We start from the raw sequence: 12,130 nt of genomic DNA, 5'->3' as shown, positions 1-12,130 counted from the left end.
CTGGGACAGCTAAGATGGCTGTACCTCTGTTCCATGTGGTTTCACTTTCTCCAGGAGGCTAGCCCAGGCATGTTCACATACCACTGTTTAAACAGAGGAAGTGGAAGCTACAGGGCTTCTTGAAGTCCAGATTTGGCACTTTAACACTATTACTTTGTTGTATTTTATTGGTGAAATCAAATGTGGAGGCCAGCTCCAATTTAAAGGGTAGGAAAATAGATTTCCTTTCTTGGAGAGAGGAACTGAAAAGAATTTGTGACCACCTTAATCTTCCACAGCTACAGATAAAGTGAAGTCTAGGTGATTCATCACTGCATGAAATTATCGGCACAAAAAAAATGATTTTGGTTGTTTTAATGGAAAGCTCAATTTCCACTTAGGGAAATAAAAATCCAAATACAGTCAGTGGCAATTCAAATATAAATAAAAGTAATTAACGTATATTTTAAATGGATATAAGATGCATCAATTAAGGAAACAGCAGAGATTTCATAGTGCAAATGAATTATACAGTGAAACAATTTAATTGCAATGTATTGACACGTCTTATGATATCCTTTCAAAATGCTTCAAAGAGTGAATTGAATTACAGCCTTCCTATAATTTAAAACAAGTTTATAACTTGTTTTCCCTTATATACTTTATCTTTTGCATTAATGCTAGACAGATTTTTAAATAAATATGGAGAGATGTGTGTATATGTGTGTGTGTATCCCCGAGTCATTTATAAAATGTAACATAGCAGTACCTAAGAAAACATTGCAAATTAAACAAATAACTGTCTCATAACCATCTTTCTGTTTTCAGCAGCTATCTGCCTAGGGAAAAAATACTCAAGTCTAGATATAAATGGAACAAAATTTAAAAGTAACAATTTTAGTCATTGGAATTCAAAGAGATAAAACTTATAAATGTATAGATTTGTTTCTTATTAAGTATGCATTTCCAGAATTTTTTGAATTTCCCTGGAGCATAAATAGTAATTTGTCTCCTTCCATAATTTCAGTTTTTCACAATCATCTAAAAGATAAACAAGATAGTTATCACAAAGGCAAAATCTGAAAGCTGATATTTCTCTCCCTCTCTCTTCACCCTAATCCCCATCCTGCACTCTTCTGGAGTTAATTGCAGCTTTCATTTAAAGCGATGCGTGTTCCTAGCGAGGGAAGGGCACAGGCATTTGAGCTCTTTGACAGCAAGGAAAATGAAAATGGCATTCTCGAACAGCCTTGATAGAAGATGAAGTTCAGCAGTGAGCATGCAGTGCAAGTACTTGGATGTCTCTGTTATACCCAAAAGACTGGAAGGGATTCTTCTGCAAGGCTAATTATAGGGCCACTGCCAGGAAGCAATCTCCGTAATCTCCGTATGATTTCCTGTCTCTCTTTCCAAGCTGACACACCTAAGAATAGCTATTATGGAGTCAGCTTCCTCTGTCCTTCCACAGTAATGTGTTATTTTGCCATGAACTCAGGGCTGCCATTACTTTCATAAAAATTGTCCATCCAGTGTGACAGCAGAGAGTTAGGATGTGATCCCAGGATGAGTTTTGGGAGGATTTCCAGGGATCCACTCACAGCACACTCTTACTTTCATGTGACTGAGGGAAAAATATTTAGTGGGTAACTGCTCATCATGGAGTGAGGGGACCCTGTTTAGCAAAAACTCTCAAACCATGTTTTCCCTCTGCTCTCAAACTGCAACAATCAACAAAGAAGACTTCTGGGACAAAATGTGGGGGTTTTCCCCATGCATACTGTATTAGTCTGTTCTCACACTGCTAATACATACCCGAGACTGGATAATTTGTAAAGGTTTAATGGACTCACAGTTCCACATGGCTGGGGAGGCCTCACAATCATGGTAGAAGGCAAAGGAGGAGAAAGGCACAGCTTACATGATGGCAGGCAAGAGAGAGTGTGCAGGGGAACTGCCCATTATAAAACCATCAGATCTAGTGAGACTTATTCACTATCACGAAAACAGCATGGGAAAGACCTGCCCCCATGATTCAATTACCTCGCACTGGGTCCCTCCCATGGCATGTGGGAATTATGGGAGCTATAATTCAAGATGAGATTTGGGTGGGGATGCAGCCAAACCGTATCAAATACCAAGCAGTGAACACCAGCTGGGTATCCTCTAATTAAATTTGGATACTATCTTTCTGGATATAGTGTCAGATCCTACAGGGATCTACCCTGAGACACCAGTTGCAAGTCCAGGCCTCCTGAACTTTGGAATGACCAGCTTCAAGTTGGGGTTCCCACAGTCCCCTCTTTCGGTTCCATTAATTTGCTAGAGTGGCTCACAGAACTCATGAAAACATATTTATGGTTTATTATAAAGACTATTACAAAGGACACAAATGAAGAGGCATGTAAGGCAAGGTATGGGCAAAGGAGTGTGGAGCTTCCATGCCCTCCCTGGGAATCACCCTCCAGGGACCTCCACATTTTCAGCCACCCAGAAGTTCTCTGAACCCAGTCCTCCTGGCGTTTTATGAAGACTTCATTTTATAGACATGATTGACAACTGTGTACAAATGCAACTGGACCAAAAAAACCCCATGATCTAAACCCAGCAAGGAGTCTATTCAGACTTTTCTTGGCCTCTCCGGGTAGCATTCCTCCCTCTAAAGTATGGGGCAGAACGCTGTCTAGAATGAGGGTCTTTTGATCCACAATCAGATTACAATCTTGCCATGGGCAGGTGAAAAGAAGAAGGGAGAAATTCAGTGAGAGAGAGAGGTTCTGTTTTCTGAGACCTAAAGTGCCCCAACATTCTAACAAAAGACTGCAATAAGGGTTATGGGAGATATGAGTTGGAAACCGTGGCCAAAAACCTATGTGTGTGTGTGTGCATCTGTGTGTGTGTGTGTGTGTGTGTTTTGTCCAATCACATTTCTACTTGTTCTCAATCAGGCCTATGTAATGAAGCTTGCATAAAACACACACATATATGTGTATGTGTGTTTCTGTATGTGTGTGTATCATATATATGTGTATATTCAGAATATCACAGACCCCATGTGAGAATATTTATGAGTGGGCCAGGGTGGCAGGGGCTGGGCAGGGTACAGTTATGAAGCACATCTCAACCCAGCAGCAAAGGGCAGTAGCTATCCTAAGGATATCCTAGCATGACTGAAGATATCACTGCCATCTAGTCCATTGCCACACAGATCCAAGTTTAATGATGTATAGGAAAAGGTGATCAGGTATCTGAACTCATCTGCATGAGGAATGCCACAGCTTCATGAATAGAATACCCCATGTGGTTGGGCTCCCAGAACCTCAAAACTGGTTCTCAGAGAGGTTCCACTCATCACTGAGCACCTTCCATGATGAAAATTCTGGTATGTGAAAACACACAGTGCTGTCTGTCTTGGAGAATGCTGGAAATTTTTGAGGCATGTATGCTCTTGTAATAAGCTAATTTTACAGGAAGTTTTCCAAATGTGAACCATAAACCAGAGAGGACCCTGAAATCAATAGAGTGGGTTGCAATGGGCCTTCTTCAAAATGAAGGGCCAGTGTGGCTTCCAGTGGCCTCTGGTTTGCAGGTACCTGTGCTAGCTCAGTGATTTCCACACTTTGTCTTGCAAAGAATCCTCAGGGATTGTAGGTGTGGGGAAAAGAAGGAGGAGGTGAGAGTCCAGAATCCAGACTCTTGTAATCCTCACCTTCCTGCTAGCCCCATGGGTTCAACAACAGCTCCCTGGTTTTGTCTATTTGGCACAGTGAACTATCAGCAGATCAGCTCATGTGTCGATGTGCCTCAGTATGTTGGGATTTCAACACAACAATTTTTTATGTTAAAATGAGCTGCCTTGTAAGAAGCTGTATTAGTCGGCCAGGGATGCTGTAACAAAGTACAATAGGCTGCAGGGCTTCAACGACAGAGATTGAATTCTCTCACATTCTGAAGGTTGCAAGTCTGAGGTCAAGGTGTCTCAGGGCTGGTTCCTCCTGAAGCTTCCCTCCTTGGTGTAGATGCTGTCTTCCCTCTGTGTCCTCACATGGTTGTCCCTTTGTGTGTGTCTGTGTCCTGATCTCTTCTGAGAACACCCCAGTCGGATAGGACTAGGGTCCACCCATATGACCTCATTGTAGCTTAATTACCTCTTTAGAGGTTCCATATCCAAATATAGCCACATTCTGAGGTCCTGAGGGTTAAGACTCAGCGTATGAATTTGGGAGGACACAATTCGGCCCATTATAGAAGGGGCTGAATATGTGCTCCCATAATAACATCTCCATGTAATTCCATAAACAGTCACCTTCAGTTGCTGGGACAGTCTCATTTGTCACCACACAAACCACCCCCGTGACAACCAAGGTAGGCTTATCGGGTCTAGTACTGGTTCTTTTGACGTCCGGATGGGAAGGAAGGAGAGGAGCACTCAGAAGCAGCTTTCTGGGGCTTCCATGGAGAAGTTGGAGTCCTCTGGTTCTCTTCTGGATGGGCTGTATGCATTGTTCTACTTCATGATCATGGAATTGCCTCAATAAGCCCCAGGACAAGGAGATCTCTACAAAACAACATCAGATCATATTTTCTGATTTATCTTCAGCTGGTTGCAACACAGCACAAACTTTGAGGGGGCATGGTTTTTGTTCAATGCTGTGCCATAGTGACAAAGGCAGAGTTCCTCAGTGCCATCCACTGTTCTGGAATCTCAGCTTGGGACCCGCCACTTGGAGAATCCATCGTCTCTCTTACTATGGACTAAATAATTCACTGAAGGGCCGACAGGGAGGGATTCAAACAGTTAAACCAAAATCCCTTTTTACATTTCACAGCAAGCTCGAGATCTAAAAATAACTTATCTGGGATTTGTAAAGTTGTTATTTCTGAGACCAAGTTCAGAAATTTGCATTTATTGTGAATTAAATCTCATCATTTAAATTTAAGTTTTTATTTTAATCTATTCATTAAAAAAATGCTAACCCACTTATAGCATTATCTGCAGTTGTTTATTTTCATTTGCCATCTGAAAAACATCTCTTCATTTTAGCCCCATTTCCACACAGATGAGATGGCAATAAAGACCCAGTCTATTACAGACATCATACACTACCTTTGGCATTAATTTTTTTTTAGAACCTTTGAAGGTTATTGAACTTGAAACAAATCTGTAGAATTACATGGCTTTTCAGCTCACATTTTCTTTTGGCTTGTCCACAAGGAGGCAGCAAGATATTATGGAAATGATGATGGTTCCCAAATTTGGAGCTGAGAGACTTTATTCCAGAGAGTTAGCCTCTTGGATCCTCAGTCTTCTTATCTGTGCCATGGAAGCACTGATAACTAATAGCAAACAGCTATTGAGAACTTACTATATGCAAAGCACTATATTAAAATTTTTACCTGCATTTAATTTTCACAATATTTAATTTTTACACATTATATAAAACAGGTCTTATAATTATCACTATCTTACCAATAAGGAAACTGAGACTTAAAGAGGTTAGTTCACACACCTGAGTTCTCATAGCTAGAAAGAGGGAAAGTTAAGAGTTGAATGTAAATCTGCCTGACTTCTAAATTCTGATTTGTAGGATCATGAGAGAATTCCAGTTGGCATTCATGAAGTTCTTGACATAGGAGAGGTGTCTGAGAGACGGCAAATTCTATCCTTAAAAATAAAAAGGTTTTGCCAATCATTTTTTGAAATACAGATTTAACATGACTAAACACTTTAGTCAAGACTACCAGCCTTGCATCAAGAAAAGGAAGTGTGAAGAACCTTGCAAAATGTGTACTTAGAAAACCCATGCTGACTTTCAGCAAGTGCCTCTTAATTTTTGCTTAAGGCTTACAAAACATTTGCTTAAGTAACTGTGCTAGAATTGGGCCCAGGATTTAACATCTCTATCACCAGAGTACTATTTTTTATATTGCAGGGAATTCCATTTAAAAACTACAGCAGGAACAAGCATTCTATAAATTCTACAGTGTGGACATTCTATAGGAGAAATCACTTGGTTTCCCCAATATCTTAGTAACATGGGGAAAAGGAAAGCAAAAAAGAGAGGATGAAAGTTAAAAAACAAAAAGATTCAATTATGTCAGACTCTATTCTCTCAGCTTAGGATAGTGGTAATGTGAAGAAAGACCCGTGACCTACAGATTTCTTTTATTTCTCACCAAAATCTTTCCTCCTATAGAAAATCAGAATTTCATCTTGAAACCTTTCCAACACTTTTTAGCCATCCACTTTCCACCACCTTGAGCCATCCACCTTAAGCTAAACGATAAATACATTGCTTTTAAACTTAAACATTTTTTAAAATAACATAACTTGAAACTGGTCATAAAGTGACATCAGAAAAGCCCTAATTAATGACGTCCTACAAAAGAGTTGGGTAGTGCTCATGCCATAACAAGACTCAAGAACTGCCCTGGATTAAAAGAGATTCAATAAACAGGACAACTGAAGCATGCTTTTGGACAGTCTCACAATTGGTAGCATCTGAATCGGTCCCTAGATTACATCCTAGCATTGTATCAATGAAGTTCCTGATTTTGATCATTGCACTGTGGTTATGTAAGAGACTGCCTTGTTTTAGGGTATTCTTCCTGTGGCTTTTATCTGTACAAGTTTTGAATTTGTTGCGGGAAGGTATTTGAATATTTCTGTAGAGTTTAAGTGTCTATGTTATGCTTGAAAAATATATCCCTTCCAACCTCATTGTCTTGCATACTTATCCAATGTTCTCTGTTCTGAATTTACATTTACATTCATTGACTTTCATTCAACTAAATCTTTTTTGGAATAAAAAGCAATTTCACCTCCCATTATGGAAGCCTTGTTTATTTTAAAGACAACCTAGTAACCATATAGAGCACAGGGACACAGAAATAGTGAGAATTAAGAACTGCCATTTTTCAGAAGTGGCCAAGACCACCCTGTCTGACATGGCGACACAGAGAAGTTTGCCAGAATGAGCTTCCAGTGTTTCTCAAACTGTGGTTTCCAGACCATGCACATTAGCATTCCCCGGGTGCTGACTGAACAGGTGGATCCCTAGGACCCACTCCAGACATACTGAGTCAGAATCTCTAGGGATTTAGCTGGGGAATTCACATTTTAAATACACTGTCCAGGTGCTTCTTGTCATTCAGTAATGAACAAATATTGATTAGTATCCTCTGTGTGCCAGATGCCATTGGAGGTTGTGAAGATAAAAGTGTACGAAACATCAAACAGAATGCAAAATGGCATAGTCACTTTGGAAGTTTAGCATTTCCTTATGAAAGTAAATCACTTTTATCATACAATCCAGCAAACATATTTGTTGGTATTTACCCAAATGAGTAGAAAACTTACACCCACATAAAAACCTGTGGGCTACCCTCTTTAGGTCCCCTCCCTTTGTGTGGGAGCTCTGTTTTCACTCTATTAAATCTTGCAACTGTACTCTCTTCTGGTCTGTGTTTGCTATGGCTCAAGCTGAGCTTTCGCTCGCTGTCCACCACTGCTGTTTGCTGCCATCGCAGACCCACTGCTGACTTCCATCCCTCTGGATCCGGCAGGGTGTCTGCTGTGCTCCTGATCCAGCAAGGCACCCATTGCTGCTCCCGATCATGCTAAAGGCTTGCCATTGTTCTTGCATGGCTAAGTGCCCGGGTTCGTCCTAATTGAGGTGAACACTAGTCACTGGGTTCCACAGTTGTCTTCCGTGACCCATGGCTTCTAATAGAGCTATAACACTCACCACATGGCCCAAGATTCCATTCCTTGGAATCTGTGAGGCCAAGAACCCCAGGTCAGAGAACACAAGGCTTGCCACCATCTTGGAAGCGGCCTTCCGCCATCTTGGATGCTGCCCACCACCATCTTGGGATCTCTGGGAGCAAGGACCCCCTGGTGACATTTTGGTGACCACGAAGGGACCTCCAAAGCGGTGAGTAATATTGGACCACTTTCGCTTGCTATTCCGTCCTATCCTTCCTTAGAATTGCAGGAAAATACCAGGCACCTGTCGGCCAGTTAAAAACGATTAGCGTGGCCACTGGACTTAAGACTTAGATGTGAGGCTGTCTGGGAAAGGGCTTTCTAACAACCCCCAACCCTTGTGGGTTGGGAATGTTGGCCTGCCCAGAACCAGCTTCCACTTTCAATTTTCTTGGGGAAGCCGAGGGCCGACTAGAGGCAGAAAGCTGTCATCCCAAACTCCCGGCATTAGCCGGTTGAGTTCATGGCGCAGCCAGAAGTCTCTATTCAACAGTCGCCCATGCGTACGCCCCTACCTTTCCTTCTGACTCATACCTCTAGGATCCTGACCATGACTTTCTTGAAAGTGTCACCCCAAAATTCTCCTTACCTCTGAATCTACTTCCTCTGATCCCTGCCTCCTAGGTACTAATGGTTCAGACTTTCATTTCCTCTAGCAAGTTGTATCTCCAAAGGGATTTAAGAAAGCTCTACCCCGCGTCCTTAGGCATCTAGGCTATAAACCCAGGGAGTCTTGTCCCTGGTGTCCCTCCCAATTTAGGCATACAGCTCTCGACATTGGCAGTTATGTGGGACCCATTCCCCACCACATTTGCCAGGGCCCCACGTTAGTAATGGCTAAGAGAAGAGGGGAGAGAGACAGAGAGGAGACAGACAGAGAGGAGAGAGAGAGAGAGACAGAGGAGAGAGAGACAGAGAGGAGAGAGAGAGAGAGACAAAGAGGAGAGAGCGAGACAGAGAGGAGATAGAGAGACAGAGAGGAGATAGACAGAGAGGAGAGAGAGAGACAGAGAGGAGAGAGAGGGAGACAGGAGAGACAGGGAGACAGAGAGGAGAGACAGGGAGACAGAGAGGAGAGAGAGGGAGTCAAAGAGAGAAAGAAAGACAGAGAAATAGTAAAAAAACAGTGTGCCCTATTCCTTTAAAAGCCAGGGTAAATTTAAACCTATAATTGATAATTGAGGGTCTTCTCTGTGACCCTGTAATACTCCAATACTACCTTGTTGTCAGCGTAAACAAGGGCGTAGCCTGAAAACACGGAGACCACTGACAACCCGTAGCTTTCCTATCAAAAATCCTTAACCCAGTAACCAGCAGATGCATTCAATCTGTAGCGGCAACTGCTTTGCTAATGGAAGAAAGTAGAAAAATAACTTTTAGAGGAAACCTCTTTGTGAGCACACCTCACCAGTTTAGAATTATTCTAAGTCAAAAAAGGTAGCTTACTAACTCAAAAATCTTAAAGTATGGGGCTATTCTTTTAGAAAAAGGTAATTTAACGCTAACCACTGATAATTCCCTTAACCCAGCAGATTTCCTTACAGGGGATTTAAATATTAATTACCATATAAAGGTCTGACCAGACCTAGGAGGAACTCCCTTCAGGACAGGACAATAGATGTTTCCTCCCAGGTGATTGAGGAAAAAATCACAATGGGTATTCTTCAAAAGTCCGCCTTAGGCCCAGAGCAAAACTTAGAAACCCTATTGAACTTGGCAACCTCAGTTTTTTATAATAGAGATCAGCAGGAGCAGGCAGAATGGGACAAACGGGTTAAAAAAAAAAGGGCCACCACTTTAGTCATGGACCTCAGGCAAGCGGATTTTGGAGGCTCTGGAAAAGGGAATAGCTGGGCAAATCAATTGCCTAATAGGGCTTGCTTCCAGTGCAGTCTACAAGGACACTTTAAAAAAGATTGTCCAAGTGGAAATAAGCTGCCCCCTCGTCCATGCCCCTTATGTCAAGGGAATCACTGGAAGGCCAACTGCCTCAGGGGACGAAGGTCCCCTGAGTCAGAAGCCACTAACCAGATGATCCAGCAGCAGGACTGAGGGTGCCCAGGGCAAGCGCCAGCCCATGCCGTCACCCTCACAGAGCCCCGGGTATGCTTGACCATTGAGGGCCAGGAGGTTAACTGTCTCCTGGACACTGGCGCGGACTTCTCAGTCTTACTCTCCTGTCCCGGACAACTGTCCTCCAGATCTGTCACTATCCAAGGGGTCCTAGGGCAGCCAGTCACTAGATACTTCTCCCAGCCACTAAGTTGTGACTGGGGAACTTTACTCTTTTCACATGCTTTTCTAATTATGCCTGAAAGCCCCATTCCCTTGTTAGGGAGAGACATTCTAGCAAAAGCAGGAGTCATTATACACCTGAACATAGGAGAAGGAACACCCGTTTGTTGTCCCCTGCTTGAGGAAGGAATTAATCCTGAAGTCTAGGCAACAGAAGGACATATGGATGAGCAAAGAATGCCCGTCCTGTTCAAGTTAAACTAAAGGATTCTGCCTCCTTTCCCTACCAAAGGCAGTATCCCCTTTCACTCTCACTGCACCCCCTCCATGCTGCTGTACAACCAGTAGCTCCCCTTACCAAGAGTTTCCTGAAGAATGCGGCTTCCCGGAAATATTGATGTCCCATCGTATAGGAGTATATCTAAAGGAAACCCCACCTTCATGGCCCACACCCACATGCCCCACAAGAGTGGCTATAACTCTGCAACTCTTTGCATGCATGCAAATACTCATTATTGGACAGGGAAAATGATTAATCCTAGTTGTCCTGGAGGACTTGGAGCCAGTCTGTTGGACTTACTTCACCCATAACGGTATGTCTGATGGGGGTGGAGTTCAAGATCAGGCAAGAGAAAAACACATAAAGGAAATAATCTCCCAACTGACCTGGGTACAAAGTACCCCCAGCCCCTACAAAGGACTAGATCTCTCAAAACTACATGAAACCCTCCATACCCATACTCGGCTGGTAAGCTTATTTAATACTACCCTCACTAGGCTCCATAAGGTTTCGGCCCAAAACCCTACTAACTGTTGGATGTGCCTCCCCCTGCACTTCAGGCCATACATTCAATCCCTGTACCTGAACAATGGAACAACTCCAGCACAAAAATAAACACCACTTCCGTTTTAGTAGGACCTCTTGTTTCCAATCTGGAGATAACCCATACCTCAAACCTTACCTGTGTAAAATTTAACAATACTATAGACACAACCAACTCCCAATGCATCAGGTGGGTAACTCCTCCCACACAAATAGTCTGCCTACCCTCAGGAATATTTTTTGTCTGTGGTACCTCAGACTATCGTTGTTTGAATGGCCCTTCAGAATCTATGTGCGTCCTCTCATTCTTACTGTCCCTATGACCATTTACACTGAACAAGATTTATACAATTATGTCACACCTACGCCCGGCAACAAAAGAGTACCCATTCTTCCTTTTGTTGTTGGAGCAGGAGTGCTAGGCAGACTAGGTACTGACATTGATGGCATCACAACCTCTACTCAGTTCTACTACAAACTATCTCAAGAACTAAATGGTGACATGGAACAGGTCGCCGACTCCCTGGTCACCTTGCAAGATCAATTTAACTCCCTAGCAGCAGTGGTCCTTCAAAATCGAAGAGCTTTAGACTTGCTAACCTCCGAAAGAGGGGGAACCTGTTTATTTTTAGGGGAAGAATGCTGTTATTATGTTAATCAATCCGAAATCGTCACCGAGAAAGTTAAAGAAATTCGAGATCAAATACAACATAGAGCAGAGGAGCTTCAAAACACCGGACCCTGGGGCTTCCTCAGCCAATGGATGCCCTGGATTCTCCCTTCTTAGGACCTCTACCAGCTATAATATTGTTACTCCTCTTTGGACCCTGTATCTTTAACCTCCTTGTTAAGTTTGTCTCTTTCAGAATCAAAGCTGTAAAGCTACAAATGGTTCTTCAAATGGAGCCCCAGATGCAGTCCATGACTAAGATCTACCGCGGACCCCTGGACCAGTCTGCTAGCCCATGCTCCGATGTTAATGACATCGAAAGCATCCCTCCCGAGGAAATCTCAACTGCACAACCCCTACTATGCCCCAATTCGGCAGGAAGCAGTTAGAGCGGTAGTTGGCCAACCTCCCCAACAGCACTTGGGTTTTCCTGTTGAGAGGGGGATCTGAGAGACAGGACTAGCTGGATTTCCTAGGCCGACTAAGAATCCCTAAGTCTAGCTGGGAAGGTGACTGCATTCACATTTAAACATGGGGCTTGCAACTTAGCTCACACCCGACCAGTCAGGTAGTAAAGAGAGCTCACTAAAATGCTAATTAGGCAAAAACAGGAGGCAAAGAAATAGCCAATCATCTATCGCCTGAGAGCACAGCGGGA

General features: G+C 43.0%; 1 pseudogene; it reads left to right on the top strand.

Moving 5' to 3' along the window:
* The first annotated feature begins 7,695 nt into the window (after positions 1 to 7,695).
* Positions 7,696 to 11,861, top strand: LOC129138877 (syncytin-1-like; annotated as a pseudogene).
* The last annotated feature ends 269 nt before the right edge of the window (positions 11,862 to 12,130 follow it).

This window comes from Pan troglodytes, chromosome X (genome assembly GCF_028858775.2).
Source record: "Pan troglodytes isolate AG18354 chromosome X, NHGRI_mPanTro3-v2.0_pri, whole genome shotgun sequence".
NCBI lineage: Eukaryota > Metazoa > Chordata > Mammalia > Primates > Hominidae > Pan > Pan troglodytes.
This window is presented reverse-complemented; position numbering and strand designations above follow the sequence as displayed.